General features: G+C 43.8%; 1 protein-coding gene across 6 annotated transcripts in view; it reads right to left on the bottom strand.

The window, feature by feature from the left end:
- Positions 1-25710, bottom strand: part of RGS17 (regulator of G protein signaling 17) — a 420634-nt gene that overhangs the window by 258642 nt on the left and 136282 nt on the right. For all 6 annotated transcript variants that reach the window (XM_069606713.1, XM_069606714.1, XM_069606710.1 and 3 more), the window contains one exon: positions 266-341. The gene's annotated coding sequence lies outside the window, so the exon portion shown is untranslated. The remainder of the gene's footprint in view (positions 1-265; positions 342-25710) is intronic.

The following is a 25710-nucleotide window of genomic DNA, read 5'->3' as shown; positions in this document are numbered from 1 at the left end:
GGAAACCTTTTGAAACTTGGAACATGTACTAAAAGAAGAGCATCATTTAAAAAATCAAATCATTTGGTCAAATAACCATCTAACAATGTATTGGATAAACATCTTAAGTCCTTCCAATAAGTAGGTATTTAACAAAAAAGCTATTACGTATTTCGTGCTCTGAAAGCCTCAACTGGTTAGCACTTGTACTGACAGTTGGACTGTTTCAAATGCATTCTTAAAGAACAAATGTGTCTCATGCTCTCCAAAATGTAGTATTGCTCACCTGCATGAAGGAACTATCTCTTCCCTCCCTCTTGGGTCAATGCTGTTGCATCTTCATGATGGTTAATCCAGTACAGCTGAGAAAAGGAAAACAAGTTCAGGTCCAGATTAGATCATGGTTTGCCTGTTAAAGGCAAACATACAAATAAAACCAGTTCAAATGTTCCTGCTCATCTTTTATCCAAATGCCCTGCAAACTAAAGACCGGTTCACATAGTCATTCTTCAGACCTTTCAACCAGGCTGTACTATTTGTTCAGCGCCTGCAATAATTCAGAATGTATGGAATATTTGTAGATGCTCAGAGAGAATGACAATACAGAATTTGTCATTGAGATTTATCATCTCTCCAAGTTCCCTTTGCATCTCGCTAAGCCACCTCTCACACATTAGTTTCTTTCCCCCCATCATCAATATGCTGAAAGAAAACTTACTGCAAGGCTGCGCTCTCTCCTTGGAGTGGCGCTCAATGTAAACCGTGCAACCTGCGAATGAGGTTTAGCCACACCCAACAAGTCACCTTATCTACTTTCCTGGAGTGTCAGAACTGAATGCCATCCCCAAGATGGTACTACTGCATGTCATGCTGCGTTTAGGCTAATATAAGCTTGCATGAGGTTCTTAACTACGACATTCCTGGTGGCGAGGATAAGAAACATGACTGTGAAAAGAAGTGAGCAGACTTATGAGCTAGGTTACACCTCTTTTTTAGTGCTCTCCCTTGTTAAATGTTTTTGTTTTTAAAATGTTCTAAAATTAAAATACACTTGTGATCATGCACTGAGCTCCTGTAAATTGCACGCAGTTACATGCAAACAGGTCCTCTCCTTGCGATTTTTGTCATTTTCACTACGAAGTACAAAAGAGAGGTGTAAAATGGTGATAGAATCCCTTTGCATCTCCCTTTTGTGCTGCACAGTACAAAGTGAGTAAATGATGTCTGCCACATACACATGGCAGGCAGTGTTTACAATAGATTCCTATTGAATCCACCTGCTTTTTGCTGGGGTAAATAGGAGACAGATTCCATATGATTCCACAAAATGTACACCAGCCTTAAAATGTCTCGCTGGTGTAAATGCTGGTGTATTAGTATGGTGAAGAGCACAGGGGGACCAGAAACAAAAATTGGAGGGTCCATTTTATGCTACATCATGCTCAGCAGGAGCTCCACTGTGTGACTGAAACGTGGCAAAGTGTTTTTAAAGAGATTTACTAAGTTGTGCAAAAAGAAAGAGTGCAAAAAAAAAGAGCATTAGCGACCTGTTTCATAGTGATGTATCATGCTGTATTTAAGCTTATGTACACTTGTATGCTTATCGTGATCATAGCAATGGCAGTGTAGAAGTTTGAATACTTGACTTTGCAGAAAGGCAGCAACCATGGGATCTAGGTTAAGATTTCTCCTTCAATGCTACACTAGTATTTTATATTTTCTAAAACTAAAATCCAATGGGCAGAGATGCACTGCTTAAATGTATCAAATACACGAAAAGATATGGCATGCTCCAAAAAACAAACTAATATGCCATTTAGACAGCAAAGATATGGAGGCATTAACTCATGTTAGGGTCACTGCTTCTGCCATCACCACCTGAAATGCAAAAAGACCTTCATGGCCGGCGAGCAGTGACTTTTACTGAGACTACTGAGGGTGCTCGTGTGCCCCCACTTGAAATGCTAATGGAGATGAAACAATGTGGGGGAGGGGGGTACATTACCAGTCACTAGCCACACTCCGGCCACTGTCAAATACTCTTGTAAAGATGCAGATCCAGCATTCCAAAGGGGGGGAACACTCACAAATTGAGAACGTAACACGCAGGTCACGCAAGTAGTGATGTAACCAAATATTTTGAGCACATTATCACGCATGCCGAGAGATAGCGTCACCATGTAGGTTGTGTCTATTTAAGACGGCCAAACTGTAAGGAGCTTGTAGACTCACGTGGAGCAGCAGTGTCTGTTGCGGTGCAAGTTAGAAAAACACACGTGGAGCAACATAACCCTTTTTCTTAGCGGCCAGTAACATAAAGCGCATGTGCAACAAATATCACTTCCTTTCACTTCCTATTATTTCTTCATATAGTATCACATATAGAGGAAACCAAATAGGTGTAGCAAGAGAGTTTGACTTAGTGGTTTGTTAGTGTAACCAAAGCACATATACATGAAACACAACCTCAAAGTCTGGAGATATTAGAATGTATTTCTGCTGATGGGTCGCAAGTTCCAACAGCGGAGGACAGGAAGGGAAGGAGTGACAACGGTGGGTAGTTAATTGTTGCAAGAGAGTTGGTTTCTCATGAGCGTGGAGCTGCACTCGAGACAGTCAGTGCCGCCCCAGAGGATAACAAGATAAATGAACAATGGTTAAGAGCAAAACATAGGAGAAATTGAAATCCAGCTGTGATGCCCTGCACACATTTTTATTTGCAGCTGCTCATTAAACCGAAATGGTTGGGAGGATGGGTCTCAAGTTGGCAACATGGGTCGGCTCAAACGATAGGAAAAAGCAGGTGTAAGGGGTGAAGGGTGCCAATCAGGTGAGGGGGATTGTGTGTTCCAGGCGATGCAACAATGTATGTGACCTTGCCTAGCGGCCCGCAGACTGAAATTGGTCATATTTGGTGGGATGTTACTGCTCGTGCTGTCCCAGATACGTCTGTCAAATCAAAAGTGAGTAGTGTATCACTTTGCGCTATGAAGGGTGCCAGACAATCTGTCATCAAGTGGTGGTAATGCCCAGGGCCACGAGAAAGAAAGTTACCAATTAGAGATTTCAATGTACAGTGGTTTTTAGGAGACCGCTGATGAGCGGCCAATCATTAGGACTGAATTGTATGAGTTGTTGAAATGTTGTAAATATGTTAATGAGCCCCTTTATCTCTTTAAAAGATGTAACCTGGAAGTGTCAATTTGAGAATGCTTGTGGTCATTTCAGTTCCACTGAGCTGTCTGTGTTCTTCTCCCATCCATTCTTTATAATAAAGCTTGCTTCTTTCTTGTACGGTGTAGATGCCATTTTTGAGTTCTTCATTTTTCCTTGGATTGTTTTTGGGAGTATCTCTACAGTTGGAAGTCCCAGTGAGATCTCCAGTTCCTCTCAGTGAGCTGAGCATCTCCCTGCCATATGCCCGGAAGGTGCGGGGCAGGCCTGACGAGTCCAGTTTGAGTGCACAAAATGAGGAGGTTTTGCAGATGCCAATTTCCTAAAGGTGTGCCTAATCCCGCAGGCCTCCCTCGGCCAGGGGTGGTGGAGGCAGTTGAGAGGGGAGAGCTGGAATTGAGGGGGCTCAGAGATCCTACAGCACAAGAGTATACAAGTGCCTACAAAGCACAGCATTGTGCATGTATTTTGGTGATTTTTGTGTATTATGAGTTTGAAGTAAAAGGGATCTCTTCTGTAGGGGGAACGTCAGTGTTGTGAAGTGTTGGAAGGGATCTCACCCACTGTGGGGAAGGATGGCACCATATTGTAGGGAACTCCTATGTTGGGGGAAAGACGGTGTTGTGCAGTGTTGAAAAAGGGATCCCTCAGGTGTGGTGAAGGACTGCAATGTGGAGTATTGTATATGTTTTTTATGAGATATTGGAGGGAACTTCTCTGGTGTGAGAAAAGGTGACCTCATAAGTAGAAAAGAATTGAGATTTGGTTTTGGGATCTCCTCGATTACGGGGAAGGGAAGCACTGTGAAGATGCAAATATTCCTACTGCCCATCATGGGGGGTGACAGGACCTTGTTGGTGTATAAACTGGTATTTTTTGCGGATGTGTTTTGTTGATGCAGAGGTGATTTAGGGAGGTAGAAGTGGTGAGAATTTGTAGAAGTAGATTGTTAAAACGAGTGGGTGAGGAGGTGTGTTGTAATCGGTAGGAATTGATGTATAAAGTGTAAGGTAGAGTGAGAAGTGAGGTGTGAGGTGTGAGTGGTGACATCGAGAGAAGTAAACCGGTTTCAATTGGAGGTTTCAAAATGATTGCAGGGGAGGGGAGACTGTTCTATTGTAATTGAATTGTTTCTACATTTTATAACACTGCCACAGAGGCGTGGAGGGATACATGACCCTGCTAGCGCAGTGTTGGTGGACACATTGTGGCGATGGACAGACGACCCTGCTACTGCAGTGTCGGCAGACACATTGGGCCTCATTACACGGAAGGCGGTAAGGTTTTACCGGTACCGGTAAAACCTTACCGCCTTACTACGAGGTCCCTTTGCGGGTCCTCCCTTAACGCCTGGTTTTTCCAGGCGTTAAGGACGGGACCCGCAAAGGGACCTGAGAGCTAATTACGGTACCGCAATTAGCGGTACCGTAATTAGCACCTACATCATTCCCATTGAGCCCTATGGGGTTGACTGGCTATGATGTAGGGGTAATGGAGGATGGCGGAATTAGCGCCTTCACCCACCTTGGAATATGGCGCTAATTCCGCCATCCACCAAGGCGGACCCGTTAAGGGACCGGCGGCAGCCATGGCGCTAATAGCACCATGGCTTACCGCCTTCCGTGTAATGAGGCCCATTGTGAGGAGGGATAGGACTAATTGGTATCATGGACACCCCATTGGAGCACTTATGCAGTAAATTGACACAGTACAGAGATAAAATAATAAAATATCACATAGAAAGGTTGTAGGACACTGTGGGACAGATGTTAAAACTTTGGCCAAAGAGGGCTCATTCGAACCTGACACTATAGAAAGCATGTATTCCTACTTATTAGCCACACACAAAGATATTGAAGAGTAGGGAAGGGGTTTTAGAGCTTTGGAAGATGTTTGAGGAGAGTGAGGACACACCTACAATGGGGGGATGTAAGGGCATCAGCACAGCGGTTGACTTCCCCGCCTCCCTGTGGTTTCTACCCCACCTTGCAACCATCAGGGTTCAACAACCCCCGCCATGTACCTCCAGGTGAGGACAAACAAGGAACGATTAAGAAAAAACCAAGGGCCCCTGCAAAGGTATCAGCAGGTAGTTCGGGCAACAAAGGGACAACAGCAAGCACAGGTAAATGTGCCAAACAGTCAGAGATAGGGAAGAACACACTTGCCCCTCCCAGCAGAACTGGGATCGCCCACACTAGAGGTACAGATTTGATTTCCCAAGGCAATGATAGGGCAGACACAGCAGCAAAACAAGCAGCATACATTCCATTAGGTACATCACTATACATAACACACAAGGAAGAAAAAAGTCACCTGTACCCCGCCACATCATGACCCCAAGCACCATTAACTGAGCCATATAATGCCCTGCTCATGATGTCCCAAATAATAGAGCTACAGGGTCGAGTGCCACAGCATGAGCAGGAACTGTGGACCAAAAAAGGGTGTTCCCTTCCCCCATATGTTTAATTTGCAGACAAAACAGCACAGGCAAGCCTTTAATGCCCTTAGAGCTACTCAAAATTTCCCTGAAACAATTGCACTACCGAGCCGTGCATTGAAATAATATATCACAGCTGAAATCCAGGAGCAATCGTTCATACTGAACCTACAGGAACACGTAGCAGATTTCATTACCAACTGCGTGATGTGCCAGCAGTACACCGCAGGGCATATGGTCAGAACTATTAAATCAACTCTGCCATGCCCAGGAGGGCCTTTTCAACATTTGCATATTGACTTTGTTGATATGACTGTTAAATGCAATTCCTATTGCCATTTGATTGTTGTGGTATGCCCATTCTCCCACTGGATTGAGGCAGGTACCTGTGCCCACAATGATGGCAAATATGAAGCTAAATTTCTAGTATGCAAGGTATTTCCTTGATGGGTAGTTTGTGCAGTGCTGAGATCTGACAACGGACCATACTTTTTCAACAAAATCTCTAAAGAGATCACTTCCCTATTGGGCATTAAACACAAATCATGTTCCGCTTACCACCCACAAGCCAACAGAGTAGTGGAGTGGCTCAATGGCTTGCTTAAGGAGTGCATTGCAAAAATGTGTGACATATTTTCAAGAGCTGGATCCACTGTTTGCCGCTTGCATTGTTTGTGCTGCGGAACACGCCTGGCTTGGATCACCACCTGACTCCACATGAGATTGTTACAAGCAGGAGGATGCATGCGCCTTTGACTCCTGCAAATACAATCTCTGGTGCTCAAGTGCTCCTAGCGTGGCATAGATATTGGGGAGGAGTTTCAGGGATACCTTAAAGAACTTGCCAACTCCCTAAAATGTGTCTTGTGACAGATGGTACCTCCTCAAAGCCAGCCCATCCCCTCTTCTACAGAACTTCTCACATGGCAAGAAGAAGCAACCCTACTACAGCAGCCTCCTCTGTATCCTGGCGATCAGGTCTACATTCGGAACTTCACACGATGATTCGATTCACAGGACTGTACCGGGTTGTCTACGGAACAGCGAACACTATGCAGTTGCAGGATAGGATCGTCTGGATCCACATGTCAGATGTTCACCGGGACAAAGGTAATACCCCCTTATGGAAGAAGAAATGGGGACTGCACCAAGGCGAGTATGAGTAACTTGACTTTTCTAACTTCAATTTGTCTTTTCAGGAGGCCAGATTATTTCCTTTTGACATAACAGCACAGAAGACCAACAGGAGTTTTGAAGTATGTGAAGTATTCATATGTGTTGGGATTAATCGTTGCTCTTTTGCTTTTTTCTCTCTCTCTTTCCTTTTGTGCAAAGTAAGAGGGAAACATTTTACCGTCAATGGGAATGTTTTAGATGTGCCAGGCACTAATAATATGTCTTTGATGATGAGTAAAAGGGAGATATTCAATCCAGACCTATATGTGGACAGCATTAAGGGCGAGCATTGTACCGTCTCTGACAACATATGGTATAACCATATGAAAACAGTGTGTCGAGAGAGGACAAATGACACACGTTATGTGTGCTCTTTCATCCCACAGATAACTGGCATACCTAAACTCTTTTTACTTCAAGAATTACCACCCCAGACAGCACAGCGCCTCGTTCATCTGGCTTTGTGCAAAGTTAGGGGGCTATTCCAGGGACCTGAGGTCCATGTACAATGGGTGGAGGAGGGTGATGTTGTTTATGATGACAATTATATCAAGCCCAAAAGGATGGCAGAGAACGAAGAAACCAAGCATGTAGTGCAACAGTATGAAAAAATGGGTCAAGAAGGGGGCAATTGTTCATCACACACCACACGCTGTTCTGATTGAAAAACAAATTCCATGTGCTGTCATGGTGCTGGTCCAGGCCACACATGGAAATTGAGGGTGCAGTATTTTACAATGATGAGTGGGTGGATCGGTTGATAGGATGTAGGGCAGAGGGTTATGTGGGATTTGATGAAGAAATAGTGGCTCATCTGAGTGACAGGTATCGTAGCATTTGGGACAAGTATATTAAAGCACTGGAACATAGTAAAAAGCAATCAGTACACAAAGGCTCTCACACAATATTCTTTATGTTTCAGAGCAAAAGGTCCCATCCAATTGGGAGTAAACACAAGATGCTGGGGGGTAATGGCGCTCCATAAATCACTGAGAAGGGACCACTGTCCTCATAGACCAATACTGGGACTGTGGCACCCAGGCCTGTGCCTACCACAATGGGGCGGACAATGATCTTTAGTGACCTGCCACTTCCCGGCACTCATTGTTCCCCATTCAGACCTTGTATCACTTTCTGAACATCCTGTTCTTCAAGAAGGGCCTCACACATGCACTAAAATGTTCCTGAAATTGGCAAGGAAACATCAGGCCAACAATTACTGGCCCCAGCTGTCTCTTCAACCAGGTCACAATGTTCTTCGCACCTCTTCTTGCGCCAGGCATACAAACTGCCGTCGACGTAAAGTGGTTGCAGATAACTTGCAATGAGTTACTGCAGCTAGCAAATGGGACTGATTGGGGGCTGAATTCTATAAGGGAGGAGTTGCAAGAATTAAGATTGGCCACTCTGCAGGACCACTATGTCTTGGACTTACTGCTATGGAAGTTGGCATTTGTGCAAAAATCAGCACAGGTTGTTGCATATTTGTGCTCAGAAATGATGCAGGGAGTGGAACATTGCACACCCTCCATGAGATAATGGCAAACGATTCTGGCAGAGCGGTTGAAGAGGAGTGGTTCGATCAAATGTTTTCTTCAGTGTCAGTATGGTTGTCAAACATCATTAATTTATTTGTCCAAATTCTCGTAGTAGTTCTTCTTACCTTATGTGTGTGTCAAGTGGGATTAAGATGGTGCAAGGGGTGAGGGAACAAGGGTAAATATATGATGTCACTGGCATTAAAAATGACCAATGAGGCCACACTTCTCTCCTATGCAGACACAAACAGAACAGTGCGTGGGCAGAATGGAACATTGCATGATGCTGATAGACCATCCCATTGACCCCCCAGGTACGTTGTTTGCCCTGCCTCCAGACCCCAACAATTAAACACAGCATTGGGTCGATTGTGAGGCAGATGGATATTGCTCATTCATAGCTTGTACACCTGCAGCATATGAAGCAGGGGGAGGTTCATTAGAGGGGGTCTGAATGGTGTGGGGTCCTAAAAAAGACTGGGCATGTAAAAAAGAGCAGGAGAGATTGTCAATTAATACATTCATTGAAGGCGGAATGTAAATAAATATGCAGACCCAGCATCCCAAAGGGGGGCACACTTACAATTTCTTTTTTTTTTTGTGTTTAATTGCATTACAATTTTTACAAAATCGTTTTCTTGCTTGCAGGTCTGTAGCAGCCTAGGTCATCATTTGAAAAATTATTGTTCACTCTGACTTATTTATTACATCCTGTGCACTTGTTGTGTTTAGCTTTTCTTCTTCGAAATCATCATTTTCCTGTTCTTTCACAATTGGCTTTCCTTCCAAGTCCAGGCTTTCAAGGAACTTGGCTGTTGCCAGAGTCAGGGTCGTAGATCTCCACTCATTAGCTTGTTCCACCAGTCTTCTTTAATTGATGTCAGATATTTGAGTCCGTGTGGTCGCAGATAAGTTGTTCTGGTTTATCTGTACCTGGGCAGTGAAGGAGTAGATGTCGCACTGTTTCAATGTCGGAACTATTACAATAGCGACAGTTGTTATCTTTCGACTGCTTTCTGAGGAATAGAATTTCCTTCGTCTTCAAGACGTTCAGACACGCTCTTAAAAAGGTTGTTCGTAGTCGCTTATCTGGAAATTTTGTTAGGTAACTCCTGACCTCATCAATCCTTTGTGTATTGATTGTGTGATGGGTCAGGGATGTATACTCTTCTGCTTTTTCCAGCGTCTTGATCCAGTCTTGAATTTTTTGTTTTTTCTTTATTTTTCCAGGAATGCCTTTGATGTCCCATTCAGAGCATTCGCTTTTTTCTGACTGTTCCAATAAGCTGTTGTACCATGTCATCAGCATTAGATTTTTTTTGCTCTTCATTTCTTTAAAGATGATATCCAGAATTTTGGGACGTGGACTCCTTAGAATTTTTCCCAGGAATAATAGACTGTTTATCTCTACCACAGACTTTAGTGATTGGAGGCTCAATTCCTGTCTGATTACTGCTATGGGGGTAGAGGTTGGAAGTCTTAGCACTTTGCGCCAAAATAGGCCTTCCAATTTTGCCCATAGTGTAGGTGGAAGATGTGGCATTGCCTCTGGCCCGTAAGTTATTGCTGGGGTGGCTTTTGCTTTGAAACATTTTATTATTGGAAGAATTGTGAATTTGCCGTATTTTCTTTCTAAAGATAGTGCTTGTGCTGTGAGTGTCTTACAAATTGGGAAAGTAACATGTTGGTCATGCAAGTAGTGATGCGACCATGCATTTAAAGCACGTTATCACTCATTTAGAGCCGGTCAAGAGATGAAATCACCGGGTAGGTCGTGCGTACAGAGGATGGGCACACTGTAGGGAGCTTGTAGAAACACGTGAAGCAGTGTCTGTTTTTGTTGCAAGTTAGAAAAACACATGCAGCAACATAACCCTTTTCTAAGCTGCCAGTTACATGAAGCACATCTGCAACAAACATATCACTTCCTTTCATGTCCTTTTATTTCCTCATACAGTATCACATATAGAGAAAACCAAATAGGTGTTGCGAGAGTTTGACTTAGTGGCTGGCTAGTGTAACAGACACATATATGTGTGAGGCACAACCTTTTCTTGTAAGGGTCATTTTCTTTGAAGCACTAGGAAGCAATATAGGTTGGTGGGTAAGGTGAATGGGTGTTATGTGTTCTTAAGTATATCTGGCTTTATTGAGTATAGGTATTAGTGATGGAGCAAGCAAGAGGGTGGCCATCTTTGAGGTCAGCCACCATTGAAACTTGCAGTATTGTCATGATTTCTCAACAGGCCACAACAGCCATTAATATTGGAATTTATTTTTGCTGATGGGTTGCAAGCTCCTACAGCGAAGGTCAGGAAGGCAAGGAGTACCAACAATGGCCAATTAATGTCGCAAGTGAGTATGTTTCTTAAGGGCATGGAGTTGCACTCGAGATAGTCGGTGCCGTCCCAGACGATAAAAGGATAGATGAACAATGGTTAGGAGCAAATAAACAGGAGAAATTGAAATCCAGCAGTGGTGCGCTGCATACATTTGTATGTGCAGCTGCTCAATAAACAGAAATGGTTGGGAGGATGGACCCCAAGTCGGGAACATTGGTCGGCACAAACGATGGGAACAAGCAGGTGCAGGGAGCGAGGGGTGAAAGGAGCCAATCAGGTGAGGGGGATTACGTGTTCCAGGAGATGCAACAATGTCTGTGACCTTGCCAAGCGCCCCACAGACTGCAATTGGTCAGATTCAGTGGGATGTTACTGCCTGAGCTGTCCCAGATACGTCTGTCCAATAAATATTGAGTAGTGTATAACCTTGTGCTATAAAGGGTGCTAGCCAATCCCGAGGGTTTTTTTTCTGCTGACCTGCAAGATATGTTGTCATCAAGGGGTGGTCCAGGACCCTGAGAAATGAACCTCCCAATTAGAGACTTCAATGTATAGTGATCTTTAGGCGACCACTGACGAGTGGCCAATCATTAGGACTGAATTGTATTGTTTGTTGCAATGTTGTAAATATGTTAAAGAGCCCCTTTTTCTCTTTACAAGATGTAAACCTGGAAATGCCAATGTGAGAATGCTTGTGGCCAGTTAATTTCAACAGAGCTGTCTGTGTTCTTCTCCCGGCCGTTCTGTGTAATAAAGCTGGGTTCTTTCTTGCACAGTGTACACGTCATTTTTGAGTTCTTCATTGTTCTTTGGATTGCTTTTGGGACCATCTCTACACTCTACATTGCTTCAGATGTCCAATAGTGCTTTTTTAGAGATTAGTGCAATTGCATGAGGCCGAATTCTATTTGGGTTGTTTTTAGTCAAAGAAATAGTGCAGCTTGACTGATGTAAAATTAATTCACCATCTGATGTAAAAGTCTGTGGGTAAAAAAATTATTTTGCATGCGCAGCCTCTACTGGCCACTGTGTGTGTACTGTTTTGGCTGACCACTACCCAAAATAAACATTTGGTAAAATAGCACCAGGGGGAAACCATCTGGGGAATATTTACAAATTCCACATCATGATGCCTTATTACAGTACAAGTGTCTATAAGAGCACTGGTAATCTGGAAGTAATCAAACTTGAAACCTTTTTTATTGAGGTTAATGATGGATTGCTTTTGCCTAATCAGTTTCCATAGGCCACTGATTGCCTGCCTAAATAGGTGTGCCAGTTTTTAGCTATTCGTTGTAGAGTATGTGCTGACCGATCATGACTTTATGCAGGCTGAGCATGTTCACTGAGCAGAATAAAACAGTAATTAAAGGAGCACATCTTTAATGTTGCATTTTATCTTGAGAAAGAACATAAGAAAAAGTCCATCATCAAGATTAATAACAAAAGAAAGTAATGTATCATGCTGTGTTTAAGCTCATGTACGCTTGCATGCGCTTCATAACCAGAGCATGGTCAGTGTGGAGGTTTGGACACTTGACTTCGAAAAAAGTGTGCCAAATTGTGAGCTACATTCAAACCTTTCTGCCAGTGCTATACCATTTATTTTAAATGACATTCCTTTTTTCACTAGGTTGGCCAACCAATTGTAAATGACTTAGCCGCCCACACTGATATGGAAACATGTGCTAAGCTCCTGCAAGTGCTACTGTACTGTATTAAGTTTGACAGATTAGTGCGTATGATTGTATCACACTTTCGGATTGAAAACCAACCTACAGAACACCATTCTTGTACTCCCTCTGATGTGAGGGAGGGCGCTGTTATGGGCTAATAGGCAAACAGTAAACAAGTTGCTTTAATAAAGAGGGAAGAAAAGAACACCCTTAGTCCAACATTTGAGTTTTAATATAGTTTTAATAACGCAAAATAAAGTTGAAACAATGTAAAATAGGAACCCCCTCTGGCTTAAAGGAGACATGATACACATTTTAGAGGCTCCCTCCACTGTACAGCACCCCCCCTGCCTGGTTCGGTTACAGCAGGACTGCTGGCTGGGACACCGAAACAATAGGGATCACTCCTAAAATCTAGTAATGTTGTGTACAGTACTCAGGTGGGTGTCTAGCCCCTATAGAATTCCCCCCTTCTCTTGATCTTATTGATGGGTTGGGTGTACTCCTATGGGGGCTAGGTACAGCTCTCTACAATGAAAAGAGTAAGGATAGGTGAAAACATACAGTGTATCTGTCTTTTAGATGGGCGCATAGTCTAGAGTCTCAAAAGTCCATGCCCTGGTCTAACAATCAAGATATTTTGAGTGACCATAAATTCACTCAAAGGCTTTGAGCATTATAAGGTCTTAGTGCGCTTCTTTGTCCTTGGTGAAATCTGATATTCTGGGTCCCCGGTCATCTCTTGCTGTTTGTGCCTTGGCCATGTCTCCTCCTGATATGCTGAGGTGACCTACATTTATCATATCCTGAGGGGTCTTATGGTTTCTACAATCGGTAGGTGTAAAGTTTCCACCCATGCCCTGGGAACTCTTGTGCTGGGCTGCCCACTTAGGACAACTAAGGTAGTTATTTCCCCATACTTGTGTACTCCTGAATAGGCCAATCGATCTGGATTCTACTATAGAGTCCTTTTGGTAATGTTAATTGCTTCAACACTGCCACACTTGCCTTAGCCCCAACCACATGTCTCTGGTCTCCCTATGTCTCTGGATCTAGGGCTATAGTGCTCTGCTTGCGTTGCCAAATTATTCATTGTTTAGTTTACATACATTATTGTTGAATATCTCACTTGGTCTAAACAAAGGATTGAATGAGTCTTGATCACCAGGGCCACGTTCAATCTTTTGCCTTTGAAAGCTGTCACATGCAAGTGGTCCACTTCTACATCTTCTAACCCAGCCGACCACTTTTGTCCTTTTTGTTATTAAATACAAGACATAAATCACTTCTTATTCTTTGATCCCACTTATATTCCCATGAATACTTCAACATTGTTGTTACAACAAATGGATCTTAGACAATGTAGGCCAGCATTGAGCTGCTTACTGATGGCCAAAAACCCATTAGTGGCCTGGTCATTGCATACCTATTTAGGACATGCTATTAAACTGAGAAATGACTTGATAAACCCGATAACTTTTATATTATCCTTGTTTTGTTTTTGTTTCCTACAACTGTATTTTATTCTATTCTCTATAGACAAAACAATAATTACTAACGACAGTTCTCATACTGTAGTTTCTCCCCCTTTATTTTCTATTGCATAAAATTCAATGAATGCCACTTATGAAGCCTTAGAAAATACCAAGACAGTGGCAGTGCTCTGTAACCTGGATTCTGTCGCTGTTCGATTTTGGATTTTCGACTTCCCTTTTCCCCTTGCCTGGAATTGTTTGTGCCGCCCATAGAGGCATGCTCTTGCCACCCGGGATGTCCCTCGTTTTTTTGTTTGGATCTACAGTGGATCATCCAGGAATGAATACAGGTACATCCTGCACCTTGGTAATGTTTGGGGAGATTGTGTGTGCTTACTAGCTAACTCTCTCTTTCTCTCTCTTTCGAGATTGTATGTTCAGCTCCTATTGTGGAGCACCAGATGGCTATACTGATGACAGTTTCTTGAGCCCCTATCGTGGCATTGATATTATGGGGGCTAATCCTTTAGAGGCCTTAATGCATGCCATATCTGCCTTGCGTTCGGATATGTCAAATGCTAATGGGGATGTACATGCTAGGATTCACACCTTGTGAGCTAACATTCAGCCTTTACCCCAAGAGGAAGGTGAATTTGTGGCTGCACCCGCTCCTAGACTCCCCATGCCCCCTGTACGAACACTGGGGTCTGCGATCATGTTTCCCTTGGCACTCCCAGAAAGGTTCACGGGCGAATCACATGCATTCCATACATTCATTAACCAAATCTAGCTTAATTTCCTATGTATTCCATCTGCTTTTCCTGATACCCCTGCTAAAGCAGCAGTTTCATTGGCTTGTCTGGGTGGGGTTGGAGCAAACTGGGCAAACCCTCTATTAGAATCTAATGATCCTCTTTTGTATGATTTTGATGCTTTGACCTCTATCATGGGACATGTATTTGACTTTAGACATAGAGGACAGGCTACAAATGTGGAACTCCTTGAGTTAACAAAAAGACAAAAGGATTTTCTAGGCTATGTCACTAAACTTAATCAGTTAACAGCAAAGACCAATTGACCCGGAGAAAAGAAAACTGCAGATTTTTACAAAGGGTTAACAGATGACCTTAAGGATGCTCTGGCAGCGATACCTGGACTACCTACCTCCTTTCTAGACTTTTGGGATTTAGTGTTACAATTTGACAGCTGTATTACATAAAGATGGGGCGAGAGAAGGGTAGTACTCCCCAGACCCATGGTCCGACCTCCCATGGGAGAAGTCATGTCTCCAGGCCCGGTAGGTATGGGGGAGACAATGCAGGCAGGGGGAATTCGTCCTCCCCTGACTCAGGAGGAAAAGGAATCACACCGAAGGATCAATGTATATCTGTACTGTGGACAAGCCGGTCACTTCCTGTACGACGGTACACAGAAGCCTAGATGTAAATGACAAAGCTTGCAGGGCTGTCCTTGATGGGAATCACGTCGATGTGCCCTACAGGAACTGTTTCACAGGGAATACCTACTCATACTCCCCTCCTACAACTACCAGTCCGTATCCTCCAAAACAACCAAGCAATTATTGAAATGCCAGCTTTAATAGATTGTGTGTGCCACCGGCATATATATAGACCAGACCATGGCACAAGCACACAAGGTGCCTTATGTGTAAAAACCATGCCCGTAAGCAGCTCAAGAAGTAGATTTTTCAAATTTGTATTTTAGTGTTCATTTATAAGGTGCACTATAGAGAAAAATTGTTTTTCCAGGTGCCACAAGAAAACGAAAGGGGGGGCATGGGAGATACATACAATAACAGTCCTACTAGGCCTTGTGACATTCGGATCGTGCAAGTGCAGTAACAAGAAGGGGGGAGGGAAGAAGAAAGAAGGGCCCAGGGGCTAGGCAAGTGCTTGGGGGAGCCTAGGTGGATGAGCGCTAGGGGATGGCAGAGGAGGACCACCTTTTAAGTGTGAGGATGGGGGTGGATCAGAATCAGGAGGGGTTCCCGACCCACGCAGTTAGTTAGGGAAAGGGGCCTGGAAGGGCAGTGCTGGTTTGGGGGGGTGCTGGTACAGACTGGTCAGGGAGGGCCTGGTGCCCTGTAAGACTCATAAGGGACCAGGCCGCCAGTCGCAGCAGCAGAAGGGGGCATTAGTAAGGGAGGGCAAGAGGGAAGGAGGAAGAGAAGAACAGGGTCTTGAAGCTTCCGGAATTTAAGGATGTCTGGCTCAAGTCTGAGAAAGGCAGGGAGGCCATTCCAGAGGGAGGCACCTGCCAAAGAGAGAGACCTACCCCCCGCTCTCTGCTTGGAAAAGTGCCTGATCTGCAGAGAGTTGGAGCTAGAAGACCGAAGGACTCTAGCACGGAGGTATTTGGGGATAGAGAGTTGGATGTAGCGGGGTCCCAAGCCCCAGAAAGCCGTGTGGGTGATGTAGAGGGTCTTGAATTTGATCCTTGCAGCCACCTGGAGCCAGTGGAGAGATTTTAGGGCTATTTATACATGGGTCCTTATACCGTACTAAAGTTAGCCCACTGTTGATCAAACTAGCATTGCCTGCCACACGGCAAATTGATCCAGTGTTCCATGTGTCCTTGGGGAAAAAAGAATATGTTCCTGGCACTTATCTCCCTGTACGCCCCCCCAGCCCCTGTCTCAGTCAAGGGGAATGATGAGTATTAAGTCAAGGTATGCGTTAAATCAGAGGATCTCCTCGTGTTCTTGGGGACTGGACAGGATATAGTCCTGAGAAGGACCTGGGAGCCCCAATGCAATATGCATTTGTCCCGTTTGCTGTGGTCCTTCTTGCTCAGTCATGGCCATCCTCCTTTTTCTGAGGCCCTGGGGGGGATCATTGGGAGGTGCTTGTGCCTCTACACAAATTAGTTAACAGATGGGGTTTTACTCTGGAGGTATTATCACACTTAATACTGAATGGCCCCAATTGAGTCCCTTTGCAACTAAATCATCCGCCTCTACATATGTGGCAGTATTACTGGCAGTACAGCTACCACACTCATAATGATGCTCTTTGATAGAAGGTGATGGGAAAAATGCATCTGTGATAACAAAACACAATAAGAACATGGTCAGTGCAAGGTGATATGTAGGGACAAGTTTGAGTAACACACATGAAAGACCTAATTCCACCCCTTCACCTCCCTCCTTATATGAAGGTGTGCCCCACAATGTTCCCTTTATAATCTACCACAAGATGAATGGGGGATATCGAGGGGATCTGAGGAATACTCCATATGCAGCCGCCAGTTGTACGACTCACACTGCGGGTGGCAACATGATTGCCTTATTTGACTTTGTCAACATAACTCACTAACAGCAAAAATCAAATGCATGCTGGATTTGATTCCAGAAGAGCTGTCTGAATAAAATACAACAAAGAATAAATAACTGAGGCTCTCTCATAAAAGCCTTTTGAAACCCCCTAGATATGGCTTTAAACAGCAGAGCAATTTGTTTTTTTTACCTTCTGTGGTACCAACTATGTGACTTATGTGAAACGTATGAGAAACTGCTGGAGAAGCTGGCCTTGCCCCAACTAAGCTCACACACTGAACTTGTTGGTGGTCTCCACGACAATTAATCTGAATTCCGAGCATCCAGAGGCACAGAAACTTCTATTCTGAACACCCGTGAAGAACTGCTCGCATCTCTGGACTCCAACTGCCCAGCTGTCCTCATCCTACTCGATCTCTCCTCTGCATTTGACATGGTCAACCATTCGATCCTCATACAAAGACTCGCTGACACCCTGGGTATCTCGGATCGGGCACTGGACTGGCTGACATCCTTCCTAACTGACCGCTCATCCCAAGTAATCCTGGGCTCCTTTTCCTCACCTACTTCCTTCTCCACCTGTGGTGTCCCCCAAGATTCTATGCTCTCCCCTTGGCTCTTTAACATCTATCTTGCTCTGTGGCGCCTCATCTCTTCCTTTTCCTCCAACTTCCAGTGTTATGCAGACAACACACAACTCTTTCTCAAACTCCCTTCTGACCCCCTTGCATCTTCCATCATCCCGACTGCCTATCTGCCACCCAGTCCTGGTGCACCTTCAACGATCTCTGCCACAATGCCTGTAAATCTGAGAGCCTTCCCATCGGGACCTCTGCACCCTCTTTCTTCCCTTCACTCTGGCCTTCCTTCATGAGCTCTCCCCCTGCTCCTTCTTCTGATGCTAGAAACCTTGGAGTCATCTTCGACTCCTCTCTCTCCTTCCTCCCTCACACTCAGGACATTGGCAAGAAGTCTCACTTTCAGCTATTCCTTCTCAAAGGAATTCTCCCTTTTCTCACTTTCCCCCGGGGCTCAATGTTACCTGAGCCCTGGTTCTGCCTAGGCTTGACTATTGCAATATCCTCCTCCTGAATCTACCTTCTTCTACTCTGTGACCTCTCTGTGACCTCTCCAGCTAATCCAGAATAGGCAGCAAGACTTATCCTCGGCCTTAAGCCCAGCTACTGCTTCTCTCCTGCCCTAAAAGGTCTTCACTGGATCCCGGTTGCTGCACAGATTAAATTCAAATTCCTCTGCATCATCCACAAGGCTGTCTGGGCCCGGGCACCTTAGTATCTTCAACTTTATCGGACTAAATACTCCCACTTGAGACCTCTATGTTCCTCTGACACCAACTCTTTGTGTGTAAAGCGCTTTGCTAAACAGAGTGCAGGAAGTTGCTCGCTTTCCTTACCTGGCTCACTATAATGGAACAGCCTTACCCTCCCTTTGCTCCTTGAGCAGGACTTTCTTAAATTCCGAAGCTCCTAAAGACCTTCCTCTTTACCTTCTCCTTCCCATCTTCTCTCCTCTGCTAATCTCACAGTTGCTGTGATTGGTGTCCTGGGCCCTTATGCATCCTCGGGCCCCTCACCTCCCACACCCAATCACCCCAGCTTTTGTCTACTCTCAGAAGAGCGCAGCAAGGAGTGCATCCCATATTAATTGCCTGGCATGCTAGAAAAAGAGCAAATGACATCCATGGGAATTTTTGCTCAGGAGTGGGAGACAAACTTTTACTTACCCCTTTTACATTAGTTTAGGTAGAGCACTCTTAACACTGGACTAGACTTAGTGCAGGAGAACATTGTTCTCTTCTGAAAGATCTAAACATCTGAGGGATTGATTGGTGTACACCGCTAGCACCAATTCGCTGGAAATGTGCTATGGAATTCCTTGGGGTTCACCACCAGTAAAAGGAGTGCATTTTCTGCCAGTTGACTACATATACACTGGATAACTGAATGTGGGTTTACTTTATATACACATGAGCAGTAAAACCCATGTAAGGATCCAACTCTACTGATATTTACCATTGTACTAACATGTTCATGAAAAAAATCTAGGGCCATCATAACGCAAGAAATAACAAGAAAATATGCTGCGACTAATTGCCACTGCATCAGGACACCAGGACTTTGCTTGCAACATAATTCATGTTTGAACCCACACATTGCCTGTGTATTAATTCTCTTATTTCCATCTATAATGTGAGACCATAGTCATTCCATGTTCCAATCTGGCAGTAAAGGAGCTGTAGGAGCAACTTTGATTGTTGTCAGCTTCCTCATGCAGCACACAGCTGAAGGAGGGAACTTGATTGCTCTTAGCTGTCTCATGTTCTATCTTGCACCACCCTTTGTGGGAGTGAGCTGGATGGGCACTCGTGAGCTGGTTTTGGCCAACAGACATTCTACCCACTGTCTTCGCTGGGAACACCGGTTTGATTTTCTATCTTGCCTGTGGTGGCAGTATTTTGGCAGAGTTCTGCCCTGCCTTCTTTTAAAGCCTTTCAGATCTCTGTATGCATATGAGCTGCCGTCCTGATGATTCCTACAGCACTCTGTTTTCATGTAAGGTGTATTCCTTCACAGACTCCCCTTGTTTTGTTAGTGCTGTCTCCTCTCTGTTTCTTCCTGCAGTCCCAGTTTCTTGCTTTCCACCCCTTTCTGTGATGTTCAGCAAATTAAGATATTCACTGAGTAACCAGTGACCCACTATACTAGGTTCTATGATTGTTTCCTTCTCGCTTTGCTCCTGCACTTCTGTCCATAGGTTGATGTGCATGTTCTTCAGTGCCCTAGGTTTTGTAATAATTCCACGTGTTTGCAAAGCTTGCAGTGACAATCTGTCTTGTCTTTGCCCTTGGATGTGAGAATCCTGATATTCCTAGATCGCTAAGAATCTAAGGTCCTGTTCCAGTTTTCTGTGTCTGCCTCCATGCTAATCCCTAATATGAATGGATGAATAGATGGAACGGATGAAATAGATGGAACGGATGAAATAGATGGAACAGATGAAATAGATGGAACAGATTAAATAGATGGAACGGATGAGGTGTTTGGAACGGATGAAGTGGATGGAACGGATGAGATGGATGGAACAGATGAGGTAAATGGAAAGGATGAGGTGGATGTAACGGATGGGTGGATGGAACGGATGGAGGGGATGGAACGGATGGAGTGGAAGAACAGATGAAACAGACAGAGTGGATGGAACAGATGGAGTGGATGGAATAGACAGAGTGGATGGAACGCATGGATAGATGCTGCGGCAGATGGTACATCTCTGTATCTCCTATATATGCTTTGTACCTGTATCCCCATGTTTTTCTGTATCCCAGGTTTAACCTATCCATCCTGTCGCTTAATGTACGTATACCGCTATGTTCGCCCCCACTGTCCTGCTCTTGTGCCTGGTCACAGGCGCTTTACTAATAACCACCATATCTCACTACTATGCTTACTCTCTCCTATACACCATCATTCAACTAGAACACAGCTATACTATGGCAAAATTCGGGCTGGATGTTCACATATTAACATGACCCCACGAACACCTCATCACCCTAATAAAACACTGCTAGCTGAGCACATTCCGGCTATCTTAGGCGTTCCTCAGGCTTAACGCAGCCACAACTCAGGCTGGGTGTCGAATCTCCAGAATGAACACATCCAACTGATTTACTCAGCACCACACCTACCGGTAAGAAGCAACTATTATGCAACAACCACACCAGCTGTACACATAACCGGTGCACCCATGCACCATACGACACTCTCTCTCTACTGACTTGAACTGCGGTTCCCAAAGGCATTCAACCTACCAGCGCTTTGAGGCCATACCAATGATATATAAGGCGCTATATAAATGCCAAATAACATAACATATATGCTCATGAGTCTTAGCGATGATTTTCTTTTTCTTCTGGCATGCTGTGTGTGACTTCTAAGCTATTGCAAGTGTCATTCCTGTCTTTAGCCTCTGCCTGTCTTGTATGTGGCTGTTATTCTCTATCCATCTTTTATCTGGTTAACTAATTCACTTTGGTTGTCCTTATTCATTCCCAATTGCTCCACTGTTGTGCCTCAGATCTGGAACCACATACTGTAGGACACCTTATTGTGTCTCCATTAAGATCAGATAGGGAAATTACTGCCATTTATACTGCCTAGATTGTTGGAGTCTTGCATTTCTTGTTATGTAGTCTCCAACTTTACCTCATATTCAGTGCAACAGTCTCCCATGCACCTGCTTTATGACATCTGTTAAGAGTAATATTCTGGCATCAATCCCAATGGCTTTCTTTCATCTGTCAGGAGAACCATTAACATATTTGAATATACACTTTTTTTAATCAATCCTCATATCCAATAATATTTGCTTGCTTTTTCTCTCTCCACTCCTATTTGTGTTTATGGTCAGCGCTTTCCTCTGCAGGTAATGTGACAACCTATCTTAACTTAGATCAGCCTGGTTCGTACTTTGCTTCTGCTCCAGGTTTAGTGTTACCCCATATTTATCATGAACTGGCAGTGTACTCCTGAGACCTCTGAAAGATGACACTGTGGTCTAAGTCTAATAGTCCTCCTGGTTCCAAATGTCATGATGATGGAATGTGAGGCAGACAGTTTCTATAAGAACATCATTGAGAAGATTTCAACTTACTTTAGAGGTGATATTTAGAAAGAGCTACCACCAAAAATGCAATAAAGATGCATTTTATGATTGAGAACTCACATTGCTGAATTGAATGACAAAGTGGATTGACAATGATTTTTGTTCTTTTATAACTCACCACTGATTTGTTACAGAGGAGTCAAGCCAAGTAGGAGGGTTCACTATACAATCGAAATCAACATTTATTAGAAATGTTTTGAAATATCCCCCTAAGGGCACCACATAATGGCCATCCTTCAACTTTCAGCAGTGTAAGAAATGCCAAACCATGTGGGAAATATTATGCAAATTAAATATATGTACATTTTAGCGTGGCATAATGTAGCCCAAGTAATGGAATTAATTCATTAACAGACACAGATAAATAGGCACACTTTAATTTATCCAAAATACATGTGTCAATCCAAACAATATGGTGCTCTATTAATAGTTATAGTCCAACCAATATGCACTGCCAGGTACTTGAGAAATTAAAGATGACAATCTGCTTTTCCTAACAACCAATCATAAAACAAAGCCAATTTTAGGACAGAACAGCTGGTATGCAAAACAAATCTGAAACCTTGCTCCGTTAAATATGGAACTGTTGTAAAATCATGCAACTATAAGAAAACATAGATTTTATGCTTTGTGACTCATGTGAAGTAAAGAAAATGCACTGGCCTATATGGGGTATAGTCGGCAGCATCCAAAATGCCCCGCCCTCCCTAATACATGTGCCCCTCTCCAGGGGATGCCTTATCTCAGAATATGTTGCCTTAACTGGCACTCAAAAGAAGATCAAAGGGCCTGAAAGAGCAGTCACAGACAGTCCAAGGATCACTGACTGCCATGGATGAAGCTGCTCTGCTGTCTAAGTAAGTGTAAAGGAGACCCAGAGGTCTGGCACCAGGTTTGTTATGCGAAGGGAGGCCGCATCTTGGCATTTAAAATTCCATGCAACCTGTGAACAGCCTCTGAGGGCTTTAAAGGGCAGGTCAAGTCCATACTACTTGGTCTGCCTTGGCTGAGGCTGCTCCTGCAGGTTTGGTGAGAGCAAAGGCTATGTAAGGGCCTAAGATCCTATTTGCAGTGCCACAAGGATATGGTGTCCTAGCGCCTAAAATTACCTGCAAAGTGAGAAGCGCCACAAAGGATCAGAAAAAGCTGCCCGAGGCAAGCTGATGGCAGGCTGTATGCTGACTGTGCGGGAGAGTGAAGATTTGTTCTTTCCGCCCAATAAGCCCCACCCCGAATACAAGAGGGAAAAGGTTTCTTCAACTGTATCAATTGCTACTTAGCCTTCAAGATGTTCAGATTTTAATTAATTGATTAGTTTTACCATTTGACTGAAACCAGTGACTGGTAAGGATAGTGCTCGCTGTGAATACTCTCTCTAAAATGGCGTCTCCAGGAATCAAATTTAGGGGGGGGGGCACAGAAGGGGCCACAGACGAAAGTAGGAGGGGTGCCTATAAAAGGGCTAATAGTATGCTTTTCTAACTTGATGCAGGCTCCAAACCTGGAATACTTCACCTCACCACCCAGAACCCAGGCCCTATTCCTGGCATCCTGCCTCCCCTCCACCATAGCCCAGGCCCCATACCTGGCATCCTACCTCCCCACCACCAGCACCCAAGCACCATACATGGCATCCTGCCTCCCTACCGCAAGAGTCCAGACCCTGTACCTGGCATCCTTCTACCCCCACCATGCAGAGCCTTGGCCCCATAACTGGCATCCTTTCACTCCCACCACCCAGAGCTCTGGTCCTGCACCTGTCATTCTGCTTTTCCTAAAAACTGGGATTTTAACGCAATCTACAGTTTAAGCATTTGAACCCATAACTTTCAAACTTGCTACAAATATGTACATTTTGGATTTCAAAGCCTCCAATAATACTACCTAAAAGTGCTCAGGTTTCCCATGGCCATGTGTGAGACGGTGACCTAGTCCTGTTTATGCTTGTAATAGTGAGACATGTAGTTTCTTTCAATTTCGATTGTGATACAAAAAAATAAAAGTCCTGAATCCAGGGGGATGGGGGGAAGAACAGGACTGGATGGCCTCCTCATGCCTGGCCACTGGAAACTTGAGAGTTCTGATAGTTTACTTGTAAAATACTCACATATCAAATAAAAGTAACCTTACAATATCTAAATCTTAAGTGAAACACGTTAAGCGAAAAGAATATTGTTGTAGTTTTATTTTCCACATCCTGCAAAGAAAAATAGAAGTCCCAGAAGGCAAAATAATGCAAGCCTAAAAAAAGTCTTCCTTTTTATATAACTGTACTTGTCTAACTTTAAGAATCAATAAGAAGGTTTTGTAGTAAAGTCACTAGGATGAAGATTACATTTGTCACAAACTTCCAGCTGGTAGTGCAACTTTTTAAGAACATTTTAACTATCCCTATAAAGCAATCCGATTTTCCATATTAACGTAGTAGACTTAATTTCTAACTTTAAAAAAGTAATCTTTCTTGTGTAACTTTAAATATCTTTCAAGTGTATACCTAAGTACTAGGTAAGGAGTCTCTCAGATGGAATACAGAACCCATCAGACCATCAGATAAGACAAAGGAGTAATTGCAGGTAAGGCCATGATAACCGGCAAAGCTGCGTTCAGCTGTAAGATGTGATGGGCTTTACTGCAAAGTCCACTTTAAGCTGACTTGGCAACACTACCAGGGCAGGTCTTCACCTGTTCCTGGGGAGGAGGGGCACCAAGGAGGGCACAACATTTTGCATGGGAGGCCTGTCCCCCTGCCCCTCCAGGCCCTACCCTAGCAACACTACTGTCTCTCTATTAACTGATAGCAGTGATCACAGGCTGTAGTGATGTAGAGTCTATAAAGAAAATGATAAGGTGAGTTGAGGAACATTATTGATTGGTAATAGTGACTGGTGGTCCAAGTGACTTGCAGCCGCACCTACATAAGAAAAGGAGAATGTTTTCTGTGAATTTACTAGTATTGATGATACCATATTATATGTTGATGTGTGATTACAAACTTGATTAATTAATGTCCACCAATTGTTTTTCAGCGGCACTCATCATTTTGGAGACGAGAGGGGAGAGGAACCCCTCATATGTCATGTACAGTTCCCTGCAGCTTGCATTTGATTTGATCTGTTGCTGGCACCTTGCACTTTTCATCTCGCCTTGCTCATTGTGGGTTGTGAGCTGTTTATGGCTACTGCCCTAATTTGGACTTGGCAAGTTGCAGCGGTTATTGTCTAGGGGTGGTTGGGCGTGTCTATCATTTTATATTTACCACATTATGCGACCATATACTTTTTGCTGTCAGCCAGGATTTGTTCCTTGCCAATCTAATGTTGACCTTTTATTTTGTTTGCTGACTGCACTTTCTATCCTGTGTTGCCGTTTCATTTTATTTTATTTTTCCCAGCCCTGCTTTGACGATATATCTGTTTTTTTAACTGGCTGTGCTCAAGGAGTGCAAGACTTGTTTGTAGTTAGTGATAGTCTGTTCGATTAAGCAATATTTATTATTCAAATTTGATCTGACTGAGAATTTAAAGAGGGACCTGCACGATTTGATAACAAATCATGAAACATTATGTATGCTTTCCTTCTCCTATAATGGCAAAAAGGAAGCAACAAATGGGCTTGGATGAGGAAGAGGCACAAGAGAAATGGCTAAGTCCTCCCAACTAGGGTCAATTGGAAAATGTTAGAGCCGTAGATGACTTAGACCAACAAGTTGCTACTGTTGAATCGACTCAAAGCCTCACCTATAACGACTTCACCATTGATTAGTGGTAATGCAACACAGTTCATTCCGAGCAAGGGAACATGGGCAATATCTCATCACATACACTGTGCCCCACATGCTCTGCCCTAGAAAAGATTCTACCAGCTTTATGGTAAAAGTATGGATTAGTCATTTTATGGCATTACATAGGAGTACACATGTAGAACAATAATTG

The sequence above is a fragment of the Ambystoma mexicanum genome, chromosome 4p (assembly GCF_040938575.1).
Source record: "Ambystoma mexicanum isolate Mex_15411 chromosome 4p, UKY_AmexF1_1, whole genome shotgun sequence".
Classification (NCBI taxonomy): domain Eukaryota; kingdom Metazoa; phylum Chordata; class Amphibia; order Caudata; family Ambystomatidae; genus Ambystoma; species Ambystoma mexicanum.
This window is presented reverse-complemented; position numbering and strand designations above follow the sequence as displayed.